Source organism: Nicotiana tabacum, chromosome 23 (assembly GCF_000715075.1).
Source record: "Nicotiana tabacum cultivar K326 chromosome 23, ASM71507v2, whole genome shotgun sequence".
Lineage (NCBI taxonomy): Eukaryota > Viridiplantae > Streptophyta > Magnoliopsida > Solanales > Solanaceae > Nicotiana > Nicotiana tabacum.
Window position 1 is genome coordinate 2,125,912 of NC_134102.1, and position 25,494 is coordinate 2,151,405.

The 25,494-nt window shown below is 41.0% G+C and overlaps 1 pseudogene across 1 annotated transcript; it reads left to right on the top strand.

Annotated features, from left to right (window-relative positions):
* The first annotated feature begins 251 nt into the window (after window positions 1–251).
* Window positions 252–25,494, top strand: LOC142177537 (zeatin O-xylosyltransferase-like; annotated as a pseudogene). The gene is made up of 4 exons (XR_012706056.1): window positions 252–319; window positions 365–746; window positions 8,463–8,467; window positions 25,258–25,494. The product of XR_012706056.1 is annotated as a zeatin O-xylosyltransferase-like (transcript).

Consider the following 25,494-nt stretch of genomic DNA (forward strand, 5'->3'; position numbering starts at 1 on the left):
TTCCTTCTTACGAGATATTTCATTTAAAGCAAGACGAGTTGTTGTTGTTCATGATTCTTTAATGTCCTATAATGTTCAGGATGTTTCCTCATTATGCTGAATCTGTCAAGACCCAATTTTCCCTATAGGCCGTGATGGCGCTTAACGTCGCCCCTAGACAAGCCAACTAGTTATATGTAGTCTTCATTTCCCAATGCTGAATCCTATATCTTTAACTGCATTTCTAGTTGCGAAATGTGCTGTAGTCATATATGCACAGCAGCGGGGTTGCCTATCCCGCTTTCACAAGAACTACTTCAAAGGCTACCTTGATGTTACAGTGATGAAATCAAACACCTAGGAAGTTTTCAGGTTTAGTATATAGGTATTAGTGCTGGTGATATCTATAATACAAGCCGTTTATGTATCTTTTGGAACGTCAACTTCATTTTCTGATGAACAAATCAAGGAGCTCGCGATGGGATTAGAGCGAAGCAAACAAAAGTTCATATGGGTGTTGAGAGATGCCGATAAAGGAGATATCTTTACAGGAGAAGCTAGAAGATTTGAGTTGCCAGAAGGTTTTGAGGAAAGACTAAAAGGGGTAGGCTTATTAGTTAGAGAATGGGCACCACAACCAGAAATCTTGGCTCATTCGTCGACAAGTGGATTCATGAGTCATTGTGGTTGGAATTCTTGCATAGAGAGCATTACTATGGGAGTGCCAATAGCTGCTTGGCCAATGGATTGTGATCAACCAAAAAATGGTTTTTTGAAAATTGTCGCGACCCTAAATTCCTACCTTCGGGATCGTGATGACGCCTAACATTTCACTTGCTAGGCAAGCCAACGTTAGAATATAATTAGTCATTTTAACACAATTTTAAATTAATTAATAACAAAAAAATAAATGCGGAAATAAAGTAAATAATCCATAATAAATGTGATATATAAATATCATCCCAGATCTGGAGTCACAAGTGCATGAGCTTCTAGAATAATATAAATAAAGGTCTGAATAAAATTCAAGTTGTTTGAAATATAATACACACCTGAGATAAGATAGAAGGGGACTTCAGAACTGCGAACGCTGTGCAATTATACCTCAAGTCTCCACTGGTAGCTGTATCCGGGCAAATCTACAGTGCGCCGCTGGGACCAACTCCGAAATCTGCACAAGAAGTATAGAGTATAGTATCAGTACAACCGACCCCATGTACTGGTAAGTGTCGAGCCTAACCTCAACGAAGTAGTGACGAGGCTAAGGCAGGTCGCTTACATTAACCTGTACTTAATAATAATAATAATAATAATAATAATAATAATAATAATAATGAAACAAACAATGACGAGTAACAATTAATGGTGAAAATCAGGGAGAAAATAGGCAGTCTAATATTTAATATGCTAAATGTCAAGTAGCAACTAAGACACATAAATCAAGTAAGCATGTAACAATTATTGCAGGAATTCAAGAATTAATATTAGACAAGGAATATGAGAAAAATAATTATTATAACAATTAATTCGTGTCTTAAAATAATTTAAAATGTTTAAATAATTAAGCAAATAATTAATTTAACAAAGTATAGGCACTCGTCACCTTGCCTATACATCGATACACATGAAATTCACATAGCAAATAATTCAAGGGTTCTATTCCCTCAAGTCAAGGTTAACCACGACACTTACCTTGCTTTGCAACTAAATTCAAGAATTCAATAAACCTTTGCCTCGCGAATTCGTATCCGAAATCCTCAAATCTAGTCATAAACAATTCAATATACTCAATACAAATCGTAGGAATTAATTCCATACGAATTTATAATTTTTTCGGATTAAAATCCAAAATTTATTTAAAACATTTAACAGTAGGACCCACGTCTCGAATCCCGGAAACACTTACGAAATCCGAACATCCATTCCGATACGAGTTCAACCATACAAGAATTATCGAATTCCGACATCGGATTGGCTTTCAAATATTCATTTTATATTTTTGTAAGATTTTATAAAAATATGAATTTTCTTCCATAAATTCACGGATTCATGATGTAAATGAGTATGGAATCATGAAATATAATCAATATAGGATAAGGAACACTTACCCCAATATTTTCCCGTAAAAATTTCCTTACCTGAGCTCAAAATCTTTAATAATGAAAAATGGGACGACATCTGATTTCTAGAACTTAAGTTTTGTTGTCCAGGAATTTCTTCTTCACGAACGCGATAGCACCCTCGCGTTCGCGAAGCACATTTTTGTGTTGTCCTAGATTTCTTCTTCGCGAACGCGAGGGCAGTCTCACGAACGTGATGCCTTGCCAAACTTGGCCTTCGCGAATGCGGTCTCCCCTTCGCGAACGCGAAGCCTTATCGCCTGGTGCCCAGCCAGGCCTCGCCCTTCTATGCAAACGCGAACGCTCCCACGCGTTCGCGATGAACAATGCCCTCTACCCCTTCGCGAATGCGGTCCCCTCTTCACGAACGCGAAGAGTAAATTTCTCCTACCTCCAGTTCCTCTTCGCGAATGCGTGACCTCTATCGCGAACGCGAAGAAGGAAACCATACAGTGCATCAGAAAAATTCCAACAGAGTACCAAGTCCAAAATTCAACCTGTTAACTATCTGAAACTTACCCGAGGCCCCCGGGACCTTAACCAAATACACAATCAAGTCCTAAAACATCATACGAACTTAGTCGAAACCTCAAATCACATCAAACAACGCTAAAACCAGAAATATTACCATAATTCAAGCTTAAGGGACTTAAGAATTTTCAACTTCTACATTCGATGCCGAAACCTATCAAATCAAGTCCGATTGACCTCAAATTTTGCACACAAGTCATAAATAACATAACGGATCTAAAAAAAATTTTAGAACTCGAATCCGACCCCGATATCAATAAAAGCCAATTTGTGGTCAAACTTTGAAATCTTTAAGCCTTTAAGCTTCTAGTTTTCGCCAACTGGCGATAATTCAAGCTAGGGACCTCTAAATTAGATTCTGGGTATACGCCCATATCCGAAATCATGATACGGACCTACCGAAACTATCAAAATACTGATCCAAGTCTATTTGCTCAAAATATTGATCAAAGTCAACTTAGTTGAGTTTTAAGGCTCTATTTTATATTTTAATCAATTTCTCATATAAAAACTTTTTGAAAAATTATACGGACTGCGCATGCAAGTCGAGGAATGATAAATAGTGCTTTTTGAGGTCTTAGAACATAGAAATAAGTAATAAATTTAAAGATGACCTTTTGGGTCATCACATTCTCCACCTCTAAAATAAACGTTCGTCCTCGAACGAAATTAGAAAAAGTACCTGAGCTAGTGAAAATGTTTGAATATTTACTCTGTATGTCCGACTGGGACTCCCAGGTAGATACTTCTACCGGTTGACCTCTCCATTGTACCCTAACTGAAGGATAACTCTTAGACCTCAACTGTCGGACCTGCCGGGCTAGAATTGCTACCGGTTTCTCTTCATAAGTTAAATCTTTGTCCAATTGGACTGAGCTGAAATCTAACACATGGGACGGATCATCATGATATTTTCGAAGCATAGACACATGGAACACCGGATGAACTGCTGATAAACTAGGTGGTAGTGCAAGCATGTAGGTTATTTCACCCACCCTTTCAAGAATTTCAAAGGGCCCTATATACCTAGGGCTCAACTTGCCCTTCTTTTCGAACCTCATTACACCTTTCATAGGTGAAACCTGGAGCAATACTCTTTCTCCAACCATGACTGCAATATCACGAATTTTACGATCGACATAACTTTTTTGCCTAGACTGCTCTTTGCGAAGTTGATCTTGAATAACCTTGACCTTATCCAAGGCATCCTGTACCAAATCGGTACCCAACAACCGAGTCTCTCCCGGTTCAAACCAGCCAACTGGCGATCGGCATCATCTTCCTATAATGCCTCATATGGAGCCATCTGAATGCTTGACTGGTAGCTACTATTATAAGAAAACTCTGCAAGTGGCAAGAACTGATCCCAAGAACCTCCAAAGTCTATAACACGCTTGTGAAGCATATCTTCTATCTGAATAGTGCGCTCTGACTGTCCATCTGTCTGTGGATGAAATGATGTACTCAACTCAATCCGCGTGCCTAACTCACGTTTTACAGTCCTCCAGAAGTGTGGGATAAACTGCGTACCTCGATCTGAAATAATAGACACGGGCACACCGTGAAGGCGAACAATCTCACGAATGTAAATTTCAGCTAGCCGCTCTGAAGAATAGGTAACTGCCACTGGAATGAAATGTGCTGACTTGGTCAACCTGTCTACAATGATCCAAACTGCGTCAAATTTTCTCTGAGTCCGTGGGAGCCTAACAACAAAATCCATAGTGATACGATGTTACGCTCCGCAGTATTACGTCGATGTTACACTTCGCAGTATTATATTACGATGATGTTACGCTCCACAGTATTATATTACGACGATGTTATACCCCATATTTTAGTACGTGAAAGTACGCCATAAGTAAATTGATGGAAGTTCGGAAATGAGATGTTACATCCCGCATTTTTGTGTATTAAAGTTTCATCGTAAGTTAATCGACGTAAGTTCGGGAATGAGATTATTTTGAGATTATAAGCATTATGCTATTTCAAACAAGTGATGAGTAAATTCGTGAAGGTGAGAGGGTAAGCAAATCGAAGAAAATAAATTTCGTCGAAATTTGACATTTTGAGATAAAATACGGTCCAAGCTACAATACCCCGTATTTATGGACTAGTGCCATACAAGGTACCACTTGACCATGATAGTAAGGTGTATAAAGTGTATTAAAAGTGAGTAGTATTTTAAGTAATTTGAGATAATTCTTAATTATGTGGGTAATTAGTTAATTATTAGATTAGTGGGGATTAATGAATTGATTAAAGAAAGGGGGTGAATATTTGGATAAGTCTTAGGGAGGCTCAATGTGGCAGCCAAGAGCAAGGTAAATGTGACTCTTAAATTAGGTTGAAAGGTGGCATAATTTGGACATTCTTTGGCCAAGTCTTACTTATCAAGGTGGGGCCCACGCCACCAAGAATTAAAAACTTCTCTACAATCATAAATAAAGCTTCAGCAAACTCATTCAAAACAATAGCAACGTGATTTGCAACAAATATTCCTTAGCATCTTAGCAACGTGACATGTTTTTTGCAATTCTAAGGAAGCCCGGTATAATCTTTCTCAAGAATATCATACGGATTTTTCCTACTAAGCAACAAGGCACACAATAATTATAATTTATTTATGAAACAAACAACGACGATTAACAATTTATTTAAGGAAATCAGTGAGAAAATAGGCAGTTTAATATTTAATATGCTAAATGTCAAATAGCAATTAAGACACATAAGTCAAATAAGCATGTAACAATTATTGCAGGAATTCAAAAATTTATATTTGACAAGAATATGAGTGAAATAATTATTATAACGATTAATTCGTGTCTTAAAACAATTTAGGATGTTTAAGCAATTAAGCTAACAATTTATCTAACAAAGTATAGGCACCTGTCACCTTGCCTATACATCGTTATGCATGAAATTCACATAACAAATAATTCAAGGGTTCTATTCCCTCAAGTCAAGGTTAACCACGACACTTACCTCGCTTTGCAACCAAATTTTAAGAATTCAATAAACCTTTGCCTCGCGAATTCGTATCCGAAATCCTCAAATCTAGTCATAAACAATTCAATATACTCAATACAAATCGTAGGAATTAATTTCATATGAATTTATAAATTTTCCAGATAAAAATCCAAAATTCATTTTAAAAATCAACAGCGGGACCCACGTCTCGAATCCCGGAAAAACTCACGAAATCCAAATACCCGTTCCGATACGAGTTCAAACATACAAAAATTATCGGATTCCGACATCAGATTGGCTTTCAAATCTTCATTTTATATTTTTGGAAGATTTTATAAAAATCTAATTTTCTTCCATAAATTCACGGATTCATGATGTAAATGAGTATGAAATCATGAAGTATAATCAATATAAGATAAGGAATACTTACCCCAATATTTTTCCATGAAAAACGCCCAAAAATCGTCTTACCCGAGCTCAAAATCGAAAATGATAGAAAATGAGACGAAATCCCATTTCCAGAAGTTAAGTTCTGTTTGCCTAGATTTCTACTCATCGCGATCACCGGAATTCGTTCGCGATCGCGTAGAACAATTTCTGCATGGGTCCATTTTACTCTTTGCGATCGCGAAGCATATTTTGGCTGCCCATATTTTTAACTCTACGCGATCGCGTAAATGGTCATGCGACAGCGGAGAATATTTTCTCAGCCTTACGCGATCGCGTGCTGACTTGTGCGATCGCGTAGCACAAATGGCATGCCCAGCTTCTGCCTTCATTCCTTCTATGCGAACGCGGCTTGACCCTCGCATTCGCAGTGCACTGGAAGTTAACCTTCCGCGATCGCATACCTATCTTCGCGAACGCAAAGGGTAAAACTCATGGATCACAATTTCCTCTTCGCGATTGCAGGAATGGCTTCGCGATCGCGAAGCACAATGCACCAGATGACAGCAGAAGCTAAAAAACCAGATTTTTCTCAAAGTTCAAATGGTCCGTAGGCTATTCGAAACTCACCCGAGCCCTCGGGGCTCCAAACCAAACATGCACACAGGTCCAAAAACCTCATACGAACTCGCTCGCGCTATCAAAACACCAATTTAACGCCTACAATTACGAATCGGACACCAAATCAAATAAAATTTTTAAGAAAACTTTAAAACTTCTATTTTCACAACCGATCGTCCGAATCACGTCAAATCAAATTCGTTTCTCACCAAATTCGACAGACAAGTAATAAATGACATAACGAACCTATGAAAATTTTCAGAATTCAAATCCGACCCGATATCAATAAAACTCAATTTGTAGTCAAACTTTGAAATCTTTAAGCCTTTAGGCTTCTAGTTTTTGCCAACTGGAGATAATTCAAGCTAGGGGCCTCCAAATTAAATTTCGGGCATACGCCCAAGTCTCAAATCACGATACGGACCTACCGAAACTGTCAAAACACTCATCTGAGTTCATTTGCTCAAAATATTGACCAAATCAACTCAGTTGGGTTTTAAGGCTCTATTTCACAGTTTAATCCTTTTTTCATATGAAAACTTTCCGGAAAATTAAACGGACTGCGCACGCAAGTTGAGGAATGATAAATAGTACTTTTCAAGGTCTTAGCACATATAATTCATTATTAAATTTAAAGGTGACCTTTTGGGTCATCACACCCGAGCTCAAAATCTTGTATAATGAAAAATGGGACGAAATCCCATTTCTAGAACTTAAGTTCTGCTGTCTCGGAATTTCTTCTTCGCGAAATATACCTAGGGCTCAACTTGCCCTTCTTTCCAAACCTCATTACACCTTTCATAGGTGACACCCAGAGCAATATTCTTTCTCCAACCATGAATGCAATATCATGAACTTTACGGTCGGCATAACTCTTTTGCCTAGACTGAGCTGTGCGAAGTCGATCCTGAATAATCTTGACCTTATCCAAGGCATCCTATACCAAATCGGTACCCAACAACCGAGCCTCTCCTGGTTCAAACCAACCAACTGGCGATCGACATCGCCTTCCGTATAATGCCTCATATGGAGCCATCTGAATGCTCGACTGGTAGCTATTATTATAAGCAAACTCCGCCAGTGGCAAGAACTGATTCCAAGAACCTCCAAAGTCTATAACACAAGCGCGAAGCATATCCTCCAATATCTGGATGGTGCGCTCTGACTGTCCGTCTGTTTGTGGATGAAATGTTCTACTCAACTCAACCCACATGCCTAAATCACGTTGTACAACCCTCCAGAAATGTGAGGTAAATTGCGTACCTCGATCTGAAATAATAGACATGGGCACACCGTGAAGGCGGACAATCTCACGAATGTAAATTTCAGCTAACCGCTCTGAAGAATACATAACTACCACCGGAATGAAATAGGCTGACTTGGTCAACCTGTCCACAATGACCCAAACTGCATCAAATTTTCTCTAAGTCCGTGGGAGCCCAACAACAAAATCCATAGTGATACGTTCCCACTTCCACTCAGGAATTTCTAACTTCTGAAGCAAACCACCAGGTCTCTGATACTCGTACTTCACTTGTTGACAATGTAGACACCGAGCTACATATGCAACTATATCCTTCTTCATTCTCCTCCACAAATAATGTTGTCGTAAATCTTAATACATTTTGGCGGCACCTGGATGAATAGAATACCTGGAACTGTGGGCCTCTTCCAGAATTAATTCACGAAGCCCATCCATATTAGGCACACAAATATGACCCGACATTCGCAAAACTCCATCTTCCCCCACAACAACCTATTTGGCGTCACTGTGCCGCACCGTGTCCTTAAGGATAAGCAAATGCGGATCATCATATTGTCACTCTCTGATGCGCTCGTATAAAGAAGACCGAGCGACTGTGTAAGCTAGAACCTGACTGGGTTCTGAAACATCTAACCTCACGAACTGATTAGGTAAAGTCTGAACATCTTCAACTAACTACCTCTCACCAACTGGAAGATACGCAACACTGCCCATACTCACAACCTTTCTACTCAAAGCATCAACCACCACATTGGCCTTTCCGGGGTGATACAAAATAGTGATATCATAGTCTTTCAACAACTCCAACCATCTTCTCTTCCTAAAATTGAGATCCTTTTGTTTGAACAGATATTGAAGGCTATGATGATCGGTAAATAACTCACACGAGACACCATAGAGGTAATGCCTCCAAATCTTCAGTGCGTGAACAATGGCTGCCAATTCTAAGTCATGGACATAATAATTCTTCTCGTGAACTTTCAATTGTCGCGATGCATATGCAATCACCCTGCCATCTTGCATTAATACTGCACCAAGCCCAATGTGAGATGCATCACAATATACCGTATAAGATCCTGAACCTGTGGGTAATACCAACACTGATGCCGTAGTCAAAGCAGTCTTGAGCTTCTGAAAGCTCAACTCAAACTAGTCTGACCATCTGAATAGGACACCTTTCTGGGTCAGTCTAGTCAATGGGCTTGCTATAGATGAAAACCCTTCCACGAATCGACGATAATAACCTGCCAAACCTAGGAAACTCCGGATCTCTGTAACTGAAGTAGGTCTAGGCCAATTCCGAACAACCTCAATCTTCTTAGGATCCACCTTTATGCCTTCTGCCGATACAACATGCCCCAAAAAGGCAATTGAGTCTAACCAAAATTCACATTTTGAAAATTTGGCATATAACTAATTATACTTCAAAGTCTGAAGCACACTCCGAAGATGCTGCTCATGCTCCTCTCGACTGCTAGAGTAAATCAAGATATCATCAATGAATACAACCACAAAAGAATCCAAATAGGGCTTGAACACCCGATTCATCAAATTCATAAATGTTGCTGGGGCATTTGTCAACCCAAATGACATCATTAAGAATTCGTAATGCCCATACCGAGTCCGAAAAGCTGTCTTAGGGACATCAGATGCCCTAATCTTTAACTGATTGTAACCAGACCTCAAATCGATCTTCGAAAATACCTTGGCACCCTGAAGCTGATCAAATAAGTCATCAATTCTTGGTAGCGGATATTTGTTTTTGATAGTGGCCTTGTTCAACTGCCTATAATCTATACACATCCGAATAGAGCCATCTTTCTTCTTTAGAAATAGTACTGGTGCACCCCAGGGCGAGATACTGGGTCTAATGAATCCCTGATCAAGCAAGTCTTGTAACAGCTCCTTCAATTCTTTCAAATCCGGCGGGGCCATACGGTATGGTGGAATAGAAATGGGCTGAGTGCCCAGAGCCAAATCAATACAGAAGTCAATATCTCTGTCATATGGCACCCCCGGCAAATCTGCAGGAAATACTTCTGGAAATTCACGAACAACTGGTACTGAGTCCATAGAATGAACATCCGCACTAGGATCGTGAATATAAGCCATATAGGCTAGACACCCTTTCTCGACCATACGTAGAGCTTTTACATAAGAAATAACCCTACTGGTAGAATGACCAAGAGTTCCTTTCCACTCTAACCGAGGTAGCCCCGGTATGGCTAGGGTCACTGTCTTGGCATGACAATCCAATATACCATGATAACGTGACAACCAATCCATACCCAAGATGACATCAAAATCTACCATATCAAGAAGTAGAAGATCCACACTAGTCTCAAGACTACCAATAGTAACCACACACGAATGATAGACATGATCTACTACAAAAGAGTCTCCCACCGGTGTAGATACACATACAGAAGCACTCAAAAAAACTCAAGGCACAACCAAATATGAAGCAAAATAGGAGGACACATAGGAATAAGTAGATCCTGGATCAAATAGAACTGAAGCATCTCTATGGCATACTGGAATAATACCTGTGATCACAACATCAGATGACTCGACCTCAGGCCTAGCTGGAAAAGTATAAAATCGGGGCTGGGCCCTACCACTCTGAACTGCGTCTCTGGGACGGCCTCTAACTGGCTAGCCTCCACCTCTAACGGTCTGAACTCCACCTCTAATGGCCTGACCTCCACCTCTAGCTGCCTGACACCTACCTCTAACTAGCTGAGTAGGCGGTGAAACAACCAGTGCCGGTATGATGGCACGAGAATCCTGCCGAGATCTGTTTCTCAAAAACCTAGGGCAATACCTCCTGATGTGACCAATATTCCCATACTCATAACACCCATCCTGATGTCGTGGCTGCTGAAGCTAAAGTTGACCCGAACGGGCTGGATAACCGTTGTAGTGACTCTAGAGTGGTGGTGCGCTGATAAGAGATGAATGTGCACTAAATGCTAGCTGCCCAGAGTAAAGCATAAAAGGACCGTGACTCCCTGAAGCACCGGGAGATGCCTGAAGTGCTGAATGAAATGGTCTGGGAGGATGACCTCTACCAAAATTAACCCTGCCTCCAGACGAGGCACCACTGAAACCACCGAACTGATGAGGCCTCTTATCAGACCTCTGCCCTCTCTCCTGCACAAGAACCATCTCGATCCTCCTCGCGACATTAGCAGCCGCCTGAAAAGAAATCTCACTTCCGGTCTCCTTGGCAATCTGAAGCCTAATAGGGTGAGAAAGTCCCTCAATAAACCTCCTCACACTCTCTCCATCGATAGGTAGTAAAAGGAGAGCATGACGGGCTAAATCCACAAAACGGGACTCATACTGAGTAACATTTATACTGCCCTGCTATAGACGCTCAAATTGCCTGCGGTAATCCTCTCTCAATGTGATAGAGAGGAATTTCTCTAGAAATAGCCGTGAAAACTGCTCCCAGGTCAATGCAGGCGATCCAACTGGTCCGGTCAATGTATAATCTCTCCACCACCTCTTGGTGGAACCCGTCATCTAAAATACAGCAAAATTGACCCTATTGGTCTCAACTATACCCATGTTCCGCAGTACCTCATGAAAACGGTCAAGATAGTCCTGTGGGTCCTCAGAAAGTGTACCACTGAAGTGAACTGGAAAGAACTTAGTAAACTTATCCAGTCTCAATAAGGCCTCAGAAGACATGGCGGGCCTATCACCGGCCTGTGCCGCAATAACTAGCTTAACTACCCCAACTGGCGGGACTGCTGGAGCCTGATTCTAGGGAGCCATCTGCTCCAGAGCGGGAGTAGTGGGAGTTTGTGCTCCTCCCCCAGCCTGTGAGACGGCTGGTGACACTGGAAATATACCATTCTAGGCCACGCCCTCCATAAGACTTACCAAATGGACTAGAGCGTCCTGAAGCACTGGAGTAGCTACAAATCCTTCTGGGATCTGAACTGGTCCAACTGGTACAGACTGAACTGGAACTTCCTCCTGAAGATCCACCTGAGGTTCTACAATAGGTGTTGCTGCTCGATCTCTAGACTGAGCTCTACCTCTGCCTCGGCCTCGACCTCTAGCACTGGTCATAGTTGCCACCGGTGGTTCGGGTCCCTATCCGTCGGTAGATGTTTTACGTGTTCTTGCCATCTGCGAGAGAATAAGAATAGAATGGTTCAATTATAGATGATAGAATAAGATCGCACGACAGAGTAAGAAAGAAGTGATATTGTTCCTAAACCTTATAGCCTCTGAAAGATAAGTACAGACGTCTCCATATCAATCCTTCAAGCTCTACTAAGTTTGCTCGTGACTCGTGAGACCTATGTAACTTAGTGCTCTGATACCAACTGTCACGACCCGAAATTCTCACCTTCGGGACCGTGATGGCGCCTAACATTTCACTTGCTGGGCAAGCCAACGTTAAAATATAATTAGCCATTTTAACAAATATTTTATTAATTAATAACAAAGAAACAAATGCGGAAGTAAAGTCTGAAATATAGTGAATAATCCATAATAATAGCGATGTCTAAATACCATCCGAGAATTGGTGTCACAAGTGCACGAGCTTCTAGAATAATACAAATAAAGGTCTGAATAAAATTCAAGTTCTTTGAAATATAATACACAATTGAGATAATATAGAAGGGGACTTCAGAACTGCGAACGATGTGCAGTTATACCTCAAGTCTCCACTGGTAGCTGTATCAGGGAAAATCTATAGTACGCCGCTGGGACCAACTCCGAAATCTGCACAAGAAGTGCAGAATGTAGTATCAGTACAACCGACCCCATGTACTGGTAAGTACCGAGCATAACCTCAACGAAGTAGTGACGAGGCTAAGGCGGGTTACTTACATTAACCTGTACGCAATAATAGTAATAACACCAATAATAATAACAGGAATATTAGTAAGACGAGTAAATAATATTAAAAATTGAAATCCTCTCAGCAGTCACAATCCCTCAATATATTTCCATTGCGGCGTGCAATCCGTTCCCCCAATATAAACTTTAAACAAGTCTGTTGCGGCGTGCAACCCAATCCCCCAATATAGACTTTTAAATGAGTTTGTTGCGGCGTGCAACTCGCTCCCCCAATATATTTTAACAACTCATAAATGTAATAACAATTACTCCAATAAATACCACTTTCAATGAGAAACTACTAAGCAACAAGGCACACAATAATTATAATTTATTTATGAAACAAACAACGATAAATAGCAATTTATTTATGAAAATCACGGAGAAACTAGGCAGTTTAATATTTAATATGCTAAATGTCAAATAGCAATTAAGACACATAAGTCAAATAAGCATGTAACAATTATTGCAGGAATTCAAGAATTTATATTTGACAAGAATATAAGTGAAACAATTATTATAACGATTAATTCGTGTCTTAAAACAATTTAGGATGTTTAAGCAATTAAGCTAACAATTAATTTGACAAAGTATAGGCACCCGTCACCTTGCCTATACATCATTACTGTCACGACCCAAAGTAACCTCAGTCGTAATGGCGCCTATCGTGGAACAAGGCAAGTCGACTCATTTCCAAAACAAACCGATATTTTCATTTCCAAGATAATTTCAAGGTTATTTAACATAAAACCTCCATTTAAAGAGTTCAAATAAAAGAAAAACAGAAGTGCGGAAAAGAAAAGCTCGACATCGGGGTGTCACTAGTCATGAGCATCTTCTACAAGCTGTCTAACAATATCAAGGCTAACTCAGCCTGGAAAATAGCTAAATACAACTAGAGGAAGATAAGAGGGAGAAGAGCAGGGGTTGCGATCGCCAAACAACTACCTTGCTATCTCCAAGAAAATCTGCAACCAGAACACTCAATAACCGCTACCGTGTCCAGCTACACCTGAATCTGCACACAAGGTGCAGGGAGTAACGTGATTACGCCAACTCAGTAAGTAACAACAATAAATAAAAACTGAGCAGTAGTGACGGGCAATAAAGCATATAACATTCATATCAGGAAATCTCAGTAAAGTACCACATGCTCTTAAAAATCAAGATTTGAATAAAACATCTCGTTTAAACCCAATTCCAGTAAAAATCATTTAAAGACATTTTTCGAACAGTTTTTCAAACAAAGGCTCAATGCAAAGGTGAGCAAAAATGATGAAATCATAATTAACCCCTCGATTTCTGCCCAGGTTTTTCGCACCTGCGGCCATTTTCTCGCACCCGCGCGACCGCACCTGCGGTCCAAGAAGCCGCACCTACGCAACTCACTTAATCACCCAGCTTCCGCACCTGCGGACACCTTCCTCGCACCTGCGGACTCGCATATGCGGTCCCAGGTGCGCATCTGCGAAACCAGCCCAAACTCCTCATCTCCGCATCTGTGCTCAAGGCCTCGCACCTGCGGGCTCGCAGATGCAGCCAATTCTTCGTACCTGCGTTCTAAGCCTTGGCCCAATGTCGCCCGCACCTGCGCACTCCCCACGCGCAGCAGCGGCCTCGCACCTGCGACCCTTTCTTGCACAGGTGCGGAAATAGCAGAAGCAGCAGCTCCAACTGAAATTTCCAACTTCAACAAATCCGTACACCACCCGGAATCACCCCGAGGCCCTCGGGACCTCAACCAAAAATACCAACAAGTCATATATCAATATACAAACTTAGTCGAATCTTCGAGTCACTCAAAACAACATCCAAACACCAAATTACCCTCGGATTCAAGTCTAAGAACTTCTAAATTTCTAAATTCGGCAACCGATGCCGAAATCAACCAAACCATGTCCGAATAACCTCAAATTTTGCACACACTTCAAAAATGACACTACAGACCTACTCCAACTTCCGGAATTTCATTCTGACCCCGGTATCAAATTTTTCACTGCCGACCGAAATCGTCAAATTTTCAATTTCGCCAATTCAAGCCTAATTCTACCACAGACCTCCAAATCACATTCCGGACGCACTCCTAAGTCCAAAATCACCTAACGGAGCAAACAGAACCATCAAAATTTCAATCCGAGGTCAAATGCTAAAGAGTCAAATTTTGGTCAACTCCCCCAATTTAAAGCTTCAACAATGAAATTCCTTCTTCCAATTCGATTCCGAAATACCTGCGACCCGAAACCAACGATTCACACAAGTCAAAGTACATCATACAGAGCTACTCATGCCCTCAAACAACCGAGCGAAGTGCAAATGTTCAAAACGACCGGTCGGGTCGTTACATCCTCCCCTACTTAAACATACGTTTGTCCTCGAACGTGCCCAGAGTTGTTCCAAAAGCCATAAAATCGCTGTGTAGCTTTCAGATGCACATACCCGGGGGTGATCCCACGTCACCCTATCCCATGCAGGTCCGATAGCACAGCATAACTGAAATTTCTCAATTCAACCTAGCCCACAAGCCTTCGAATCAAATTTCCAATATTCGAAATTTCCTATAAGATGAGAAGTTTGCATCTACATACCGTATAAGTTTGAACAATCTGTACCAAAAGCCGTAACCATAACTCAAATACTCAAATTCAAATACCGCATAGCTCGAATGCTCGAAGCAATGATTTCAATCACAATATCGACTCAAATCAATCCAGTGCTAGTAATAATCGCATATCAAACAAACCCTCGTTCTAAAACCTTCATACAATGCCGATGATGAAAGAAACATACCGAATTCATAACCATTCATTAGACCATCAGGCCATGGAGCTCTCGTTCCTTATACAAGAACTATCGCAAATTTCAAAGCCGATTTCCGATATTATCCTCCTAATTATACCACAATCAAATCTGATAGCATCCATTCTAGGCCCAATGACCTCGTCTCCTCCAACACGACCACTCTAGTGACATGACCCATCAATACAATTTAAAGCCACAACCCGTGCAATCCGTGCACCAGATAGCAACATTCCAAATGTACCCAATCATAATAATGACCCAAACAGGAGAACCGTTCCCCAAGCTCAACGAGTACCACCCCGCTAAAATCAATAACCATGAGCAATTCGACATCAAGTACCCAAAGTGCATTACCATAACTACAGAGAAGCAAACGACACCATGCCACATAAAACCCGAAAGAACATGACCAATACGTCATCAACCAAGCAATATCCAATATTATTCTCGCTCAAATTCCGCTATAAGGCCACAATAGAACCGCACCATATGTGCATATAACCACGAATCACAACTCCTCGTAGCATAGAAGAGTAACTCACCGATCATTTCAGAGCACGAATAAGCTTCACATCAACCGAATGGCACATCCTTCAACAATAGCAGTATGAAGCCAATCAATCCGGCTTGGTGTAGAATACACATCCTAATTGGGCCTACCAATGGGCCTCGAATCAACTATGGTCAGCCACCAATAGATAAACAACCTCCGAAAGTCCACAATGACGGAATCATAACACCTTCTATCATCTGGCAAGCTCCAGTCACAACTTCACAGCCCACCACCATGAAACAATCTGCTCATGAGAACTCCCAATCTTCAATTCCATAGAACACATGAATCACCCTATTTGATTCCACCTCCACCGCCCGAATGCCTAACACCTCTCTCATACACAATCCTCCCACGAGAAATACTTTGAAACTTCTTCCGTGCCACCTTGAAAACTTTTGAATATCAACAGTCGATCAACCAGGAGAGTATAGCAATACCATCGAAGTACCCATAAATCAAAACACACTACCCCTTCTGAAATGTACACTCTCATCAAGCTATACCAGATAGTAATATCATTTACCTAGTCATCGGAAACAGTTCATGCTGCCTAAGAATTTATGTCCTTCCCTTCAAAATTGAACTGTGACCTGGTACTTGTAAATCTTATTCCCGCACAACATACCACATCTATTATGCCATCATGTGACAAGCATAAGAATTCCATTATCAACTCTGAGTCACTAGCAAATTACATACCTTATTAGTCAGAAACCTCTTTCTTGCTTCTTTCTAGGAGAAAATCATAACACATAACATGCTCCATACATCGGTAGAAATTATCCGGTTTAAACCATGGTAGAACCCATCATGAACACTTTGAAATCCATTTGCACATAATCAAGCTATCTGAATTGAATTCCTCTAACTTTACCAAGCCACACAGGTTGCCAAATCCGGGAGCATTACCACGAAATACCTGTAGATACTAGCCACGTCATAAGTACACAAATAACCGATCATACCCATTATTGTGCTACCCCAACTTACTTCCAAACTGTCCTATTTCCCCAGGTCCTTTCCAAATTGCCTTCAAATTGCTATTTTATTTCCTTATTAGAACACTACTATCCTTAACTAAAACTTGCCTCACAAACTCTAGCATAGAATCACACCGCCCTAAGGCTTATAAGCCACCGAATACCCTTTTTATGTATTCCAAAGGTTCCACAACCAAACATGCTTACTCCGAAGAGACTTTATAGGAACCTAAAACTGTTTTCTTCACCTTCTTGATACTGAAATGCATAATTCACAATGATATGAGATGCAACGAGTCTCAACACCGTTCAATGCAACTCCCAGTTTTCTAGCCATATTTATAAATCTTGAATCCATTGTAACCATTCTCGAATTAACCGACCAAACAGACCGAAACAACATGTGCCCCATTAGCACATCAACACCCAAGGGAATAAAGAGTAACCCTCACTCCTACGCTACAGAGCAAATTCCCGCTCCATGTACACTACATTCTCTATGAGTAAACACTCAATTATTTTTATGGTCCTCCTATAACCATAGAGTGTAATACAACTTGTGTACAGAAATTCCTTTACCCGAGTCATCCTCGATCTCGACCTCTGCAAGTCATAACTGATTCACCGGCATACCCCGAACCGAAACTAATACGACCCATAACCGTGCAATCAACTCGTCGATAGAAGACTCCCCCACTTAGCCTTAAGCTGCAATAATATAAAATTAGAACCCGTAAGGATTTCTCCTTCTCAATTACCAAGGTCTCGCACCGTTAACCTACCAGACTTTTCGAAGTCTGTTATTAAGCCTTTCATGAACATTCTGAATCTCCAGCCAAAATTACACACGCAACCTCCTACCGAGTAGCTAGTAATATTCCTCGCAAAAGCTTCATCAACATCATGCCACCGCTAGCTGCACATAGGAGATAACCTACCTGTGGAATTCCTTACTGACATCTCCCAATGACACTGCACTGAGTGCAACGACCACGAAATTCGTAAATTCTCCTGAGTTCATGCTCGCCCACCATTTATATAAGTCTGCACTTTCCCTATTGACATCAACTGTACGTCAACAATACCTTCCGAACTCAAGTCATAATACACCTGACACAATAATCAGATCTTCACGCCTCTATTCATTTCAAACACACTCCTTTCTGCCATATTCAATTTTTTTTCCTTTGTACACTAACCATCACTCCAAATAGAGTATGCAGGCTGATTCACATATTAACATGATTCCAAACCATTCTACACTTTCTCAAGGCGCACGACTACCCTACTAGTGAATTCATATGCTAATCTGCCACTCTTACTTCAGTTAAATCATCTCCTTTAAGAAACTTCTCAACCTCTACTTCTCCTACTTGACTTGCTAGTACTTCAACCATCGCGAAACACTTCCCGCCATGTCTTCCCTCATATTTTTCTACCCAACTGCTGCATCAAATCGAAATGTATTTCTGTCGCACCTGAACCAATAAAATGTTACCGACTCTAAGTCTCTTCAAAGATTATCTTTCCCGAGCCATCGACATCAAAATACCCATTCGCAACCACCATTACTACACAACCACTTACTCTTATTGAGTTCAAACTCATTGACAGACATGAGAATTTAATTTGCCCCAAAATTTAACAACGTGAAAGATCTTTCAAAACATTCACACTCGAGACTGTACGTCGCATAAAAACGTAAATCAAGCACCCAATGGCCTTCCTTTACATTTCAAGAAAATAATTCTCATCACATTAACATAATCTTAACACTTCCCGCAGTTACGTCATACTCACCACAAAGCCATTCCACTACTCATCGAGCCACAATTCAACTCGTAGGGACATTATCAGACATATGAGTCCAAATGTATAGGTTACAACTAAAGCTACCGAGCCAAAACTACGGTTTAAACCTGGCCTCAAGTCCTCCAGACTAGCCCATCACCAAAACACATAATACACATCTAGAACCTCGTTCATAGAATCACAATCTGGCGATGCACAACAGATACCGAGCGCTCATGTGCGCACACGAGATGTGTGGAAGGAATTCAAAGAGTTATGTCTCAAGCTGAATCATTTTCGCATGATAGAATACAAGAAAGTGAAATTTTCCTAAGGGTTCTGCAGCCTCCTGAAGATAAGTACAGACGTCTCTGTACCGATCTGCAAGACTCTACCGAACCCGTTCATGACTCATGAGACCTATATAACATAGGCTCTGATACCAATCTGTCATGACACAAACTAATATCTGTCGTGATGGCGCCTATCGTGGAACTAGGCAAGCCGACTCATTTCCAAAACAAACCGATATTTTCATTTCAAAGATAATTTCAAGGTTATTTAACATAAAACCTCCATTTAAAGAGTTCAAATGAAAGAAAACAGAAGTGCGGAAAAGAAAAGCCCGACATCGGGGTGTCACTAGTCATGAGCATCTTCTACAATCTGTCTAACAATATCATCAAGGCTAACTCAGCCTGAAAAATAGCTAAATACAACTAGAGGAAGATAAGAGGGAGAAGAGCAGGGGCTGCGATTGCCAAATAACCACCTTGCTATCTCCAAGAAAATCTGCAACCAGAACACTAAATAACCGCTACCATGTCCAGCTACACCTGAATCTGCACACAAGGTGCAGGGAGTAACGTGAGTACACCAACTCAATAAGTAACAACAATAAATAAAGACTGAGCAGTAGTGAAGGGCAATAAAGCATATAACGTTCATATCAGGAAATCTCAGTAAAGTACCACATGCTCTTAAAAATCAGGATTTGAATCAAACATCTCGTTTAAACCCAATTCCAATAAAAATCATTTAAAGACATTTTTCCAACAGTTTTTCAAACAAAGGCTCAATACAAAGGTGAGCAAAAATGATGAAATCATAAACAGCCCCTCGGGCAAAACATCACTCATATACAGCCCCTCGGGCAAACCTCACAGTCACTCGTGCCACTCGGGCATACCTCACAATCACTCTTGCCACTCGGACATACCTCACAATCACTCATGCCTCTCAGTCACTCAGCACTCGGCACTCGTACTCACATACGCTCACTGGGGGTGTGTACAGACTCCGGAGGGGCTCCTTCAGCCCAAGCGCTATAATCTGCATGGACAACTCACGTGCTATAATAATAAAGTATGTTGTAGGCGGGCAGCCCCGATCCACACTCATCCTCACAAATCAGGCCCTCAGCCGATATCAAAAATAAATATGCTGCAGGCGGGCAGTCCCGATCCACACTCATCCTCACAAATCAGGCCCTCGGCCTCATTCAGTCATAAATATGCTGCAGGCGGGCAGCCCCGATCTACACTCATCCTCACAAATCAGGCCCTCGACCTCACTCAGTCATAAACCTCTCAAGCCACTCGGGCATTTTAGTAAAACATGGCATTCGGCCCAAAATATTTATATGCATCAAAATAGAGTCATAAAACTGTTTATGCGGTAAACACGTATAAACATAACTGAGTATAGAGTTTCAATCGAAAGCAATGAGAGGATGGTAAGAAACAGCCCCTAAGGGTCCAAACAACATTGGCGCAAGACCTAAACATGGCATTCAACCTAATTTACAGAAATTCTTTCTAAAACATATAAGTATCATATGGTTTCAACAAAGTATGCAACTTTACAGTTGCTACGGGGCGGACCAAGTCAGAGATCCCCAACAGTGCACGCCCACACGCCTGTCACCTAGCATGTGCGTCACTTCAAAATAGTAGAATGATACGAAATCCGGGGTTTCATACCCTCAGGACTAGATTTATAATCGTTACTTACCTCAAACCGGTTAAATCTCTAACCCGCAATGATCTTGCCTCTGAACTCAGCTTCCAAATGCTCCGAATCTATTCACAATCAGTACAATACCATTAATACACGCTAATGGAATGAATTCCACAAGAAAAACTACAAAATTAGACCAAAACCCGAAATTGGCTCAAACCCGGCCCCCGGGCCCACGTTTCAAAATCCAACAAAATTTACAAAACTAGAAAGCCCATTCACTCACGAGTTTAACCATACCAAATTCATCAAAATCCAACATCGTTTGGTCCTTCAAATCCTTAAATTACTCTCCAAATATTCCAAGCCCTAACCCTTCATTTTTCACTAATTACCATGATTAAACAACGGAAAATCACCATATATACAAGTATTAGGGCTCAAGTAACTTACCTCAATGAAATCCACTTGATTCCCTATTCAAATCTCTCCCAAAAGCTCCAAAAACCGAATAGAAATGGTGGAAATAAACCAAAATCGCGAAAGGTTCTATTTATGGTTTCTGCCCAGGTTTTTCGCACCTGCGGCTATTTTCTCGCACCCGCGCGACCTCACCTGCGGTCCAAGAAGCCGAACATGCACAACTCACTTAATCACCAAGATTTCGCACCTGCGTACACCTTCCTCGCACCTACAGACTCACATCTACAATCCCAGGTGCGCATCTGCGAAACCAGCCCAAACTCCTCATCTCCGCATCTGCGCTCAAGGCCTCGCACCTGCGGGCTCGCAAATGCAGCCAATTCTTCGCACCTGCGTTCCCAGCCTTGGCCCAGCATCGCCCGCACATGCGCACTCCCCACGTGCACCAGCAGCCTCGCACCTGCGACCCTTTCTTCCGCAGGTACAGAAATAGCAGAAGCAGCAGCTCCAGCTGAAATTTCCAACTTTAACAAATCCGTTAACCATCCGGAATCACCCCGAGGCCCTTGGGACCTCTACCAAAAATACCAACAAGTCATATATCAATATACAAACTTAGTCGAATCTTCGAGTAACTCAAAACAACAACCAAACACCAAATTACCCTCAGATTCAAGCCTAAGAACTTCTAAATTTCCAAATTCGGCAACCGATGCCGAAACCAACCAAACCATGTCCGAATAATCTCAAATTTTGCACAAACGTCACAAATGACACTACGAACCTACTCCAACTTCCGGAATTCCATTCCGACATCAAATTTTTCATTGCCGACCGAAATCGCCAAATTTTCAATTTCGTCAATTTAAGCCTAATTCTACCACGGACCTCCAAATCACATTCCGGACTCACTCCTAAGTCCAAAATCACCTAACGGAACCATCAAAATTTCAATCCGAGGTCAAATGCTAAAGAGTCAAATTTTGGTCAACTCTCCCAATTTAAAGCTTCAACAATGAAATTCCTTCTTCCAATTCGATCCCGAAATACCTGCGACCCGAAACCAACGATTCACACAAGTCAAAGTACATCATACGGAGCTACTCATGCCCTCAAACAACCGAGCGAAGTGCAAATATTTAAAACACCCGGTCGGGTCGTTACAGTTATGCATGAAATTTACATAGCAAATAATTCAAGGGTTCTATTCCCTCAAGTCAAGGTTAACCACGACACTTACCTCGCTTTGCAACCAAAATTCAAGAATCCAATAAACCTTTGCCTCGTGTTCGAAATCCTCAAATCTAGTCATAAACAATTCAATATACTCAATAAAAATTGTAGGAATTAATTCTACATGAATTTACAAATTTTCCGGATAAAAATCCGAAATTTATTTTAAAAATCAACAGTGGGACCCACGTCTCGAATCCCGAAAAAACTCGCAAAATCCAAATACCTATTCCGATACGAGTTCAAACATACAAAAATTATCGGATTCCGACTTTGAATTGGCTTTCAAATCTTCATTTTACATTTTTGGAAGATTTTATAAAAATCTGATTGTTCTTCCATAAATTTACGGATTCATGATGTAAATGAGTATGTAATTATGAAGTATAATCAATATAAGATAAGGAACATTTACCCCAATATTTTCCCGTGAAAATCGCCCAAAAATCATCTTACCCGAGCTCAAAATCGAAAATGGTAGAAAATGGGACGAAATCCCATTTCTAGAACTTAAGTTCTGTTTGCCCGGATTTTTACTCATCGCAATCGCGGGAATTCGTTCGTGATCGCGTAGAACAATTTTTGCATGGGTCCATTTTACTCTTCGCGATCGCGGATAACGCTTTGCAATCGCGAAGCATATTTTGGCTGCCCACATTTTCAACTCTAAGCGATCGTGTAAATGGTCATGCGACCGCAGAGAATATTTTCTCAGCCTTACGCGATCGCGTACTGACTTGTGCAATCGCGTAGCACAAATGGCATGCCCAGCTTCTGCCTTCATTCCTTCTATGCGAACGCGTCTTGGCCCTCACGTTCGCAGTGCACTGGAAGTTAACCTTCCGCGATCGCATACCTATCTTCGCGAACGCGAAGGGTAAAACTCACGTGTAATAATTTCCTCTTCGCGATCGCAGGAATGGCTTCGCAATCGCGAAGCACAATGCACCAGATGACAACAGAAGCTAAAAAACCAGATTTTTCTCAAAGTTCAAATGCCCCGTAGGCTATCCGAAACTCACCCGAGCCCTCGGGGCTCCAAACCAAACTTGCACACAAGTCTAAAAACCTCATACGAACTCGCTCGCTCGATCAAAATACCAATTTAACACCTAGAATTACGAATCGGACACCAAATCAAATGAAATTTTTAAAAAAACTTTAAAACTTCTATTTTCACAACCGAACGTCCGAATCACGTCAAATCAACTCCGTTTCTCACCAAATTCGACAGACAAGTCATAAATGACATAATGAACCTATAAAAATTTTCAGAATTCAAATCCAACCCCGATATCAATAAAAGTCAATTTGTAGTCAAACTTTGAAATATTTAAGCCTTTAGGCTTCTAGTTTTTGCCAATTGGCGATAATTCAAGTTAGGGGCCTCCAAATTAAAGTCCGGGCATACGCCCAAGTCCCAAATCACGATACAAACCTACCGGAACTGTCAAAACATTGATCCGAGTTTGTTTGCTCAAAATGTTGACCAAAGTCAACTTAGTTGGGTTCTAAGTCTCTATTTCACAGTTTAATCTATTTTTCATATGAAAACTTTCCGAAAAATTAAACGGACTGCGCACGCAAGTCGAGAAATAATAAATAGTGCTTTTCGAGGTTTTAGCACAAATAATTAATTATTAAATTTAAAGATGACCTTTTGGGTCATCACACCCGAGCTCAAAATCTTGAATAATGAAAAATGGGACAAAATCCCATTTCTAGAACTTAAGTTCTGCTGTCCAGGAATTTCTTCTTCGCGAACGCGATAGCACCCTCGCATTCGCGAAGTACATTTTTTGTGTTGTCCTAGATTTCTTCTTCGCGAACGCGAGAGCAGTCTCGTGAACGCGATGCCTTGCCAAACTTGGCCTTCGCGAACGCGAAGCCTTATCGCCTGGTGCCCGGCCAGGCCTCGCCCTTCTACGCGAACGCGAATGCTCCCACGTGTTCGCGATGAACACTGCCCTCTACCCCTTCGTGAACGCGGTCCCCTCTTTACGAACGCGAAGAGTAAATTTCGCCTGCTTCCAGTTCCTCTTCATGAATGCGAGACCTCTATCGCGAACGCGAAAAAGAAAACCAGACAGTGCATCAAAAAAATTCCAGCAGAGTTCCAAGTCCAAAATTCAACCCGTTAACCATCTGAAACTCACCCGAGGCGCCCGGGACCTCAACCAAATACACAACCAAGTCTTAAAATATCATACGAACTTAGTCGAATGAAACCTCAAATCATATCAAATAACGCTAAAACCACAAATCATACCACAATTCAAGCTTAAGGGACTTAAGAATTTTTAACTTCTACATTCGATGCCGAAACCTATCAAACCAAGTTCGATTGACCTCAAAATTTGCACACAAGTCATAAATGACATAACGGACCTATAAAAATTTTCAGAACTCGAATCCGACCCCGATATCAATAAAAGTCAATTTTTGGTCAAACTTTGAAATATTTAAGCCTTTAGGCTTCTAGTTTTCGCCAACTGGCGATAATTCAAGCTAGGGACCTCCAAATTAAATTTTGGGCATACACCCAAGCCCCAAATTACGATATGGACCTACCGGAACTGTCAAAATACTGATCCGATTTCGTTTGCTCAAAATATTGACCAAAGTCATCTCAGTTGAGTTTTAAGGTTCTATTTCACATTTTAATCAATTTCTCATATAAAAACTTTTCGGTAAATTATACGGACTGCGCACGCAAGTTAAAGAATGATAAATAGTAATTTTTGAGGTCTTAGAACACTGAAATAATTATTAAATTTAAAGATGATATTTTGGATCATAACAAAAATAGGCATGCTTGTGAGGGAGTGGGAGAAACGCGAGGAGCTTGTGTGTGCATCCACCATTGAGAATGTTGTGAGGAAGTTAATGGAATCAGAATAAGGTGATATGATTAGGAAAAGAGCAGAAGAATTAGGAGCAGCAGTAAGGCAGTTGACAGAGAAAGGGGGCGCTTCTCGAATGGAGTTAGATTCTTTCATTACTCATATCACTAGATAG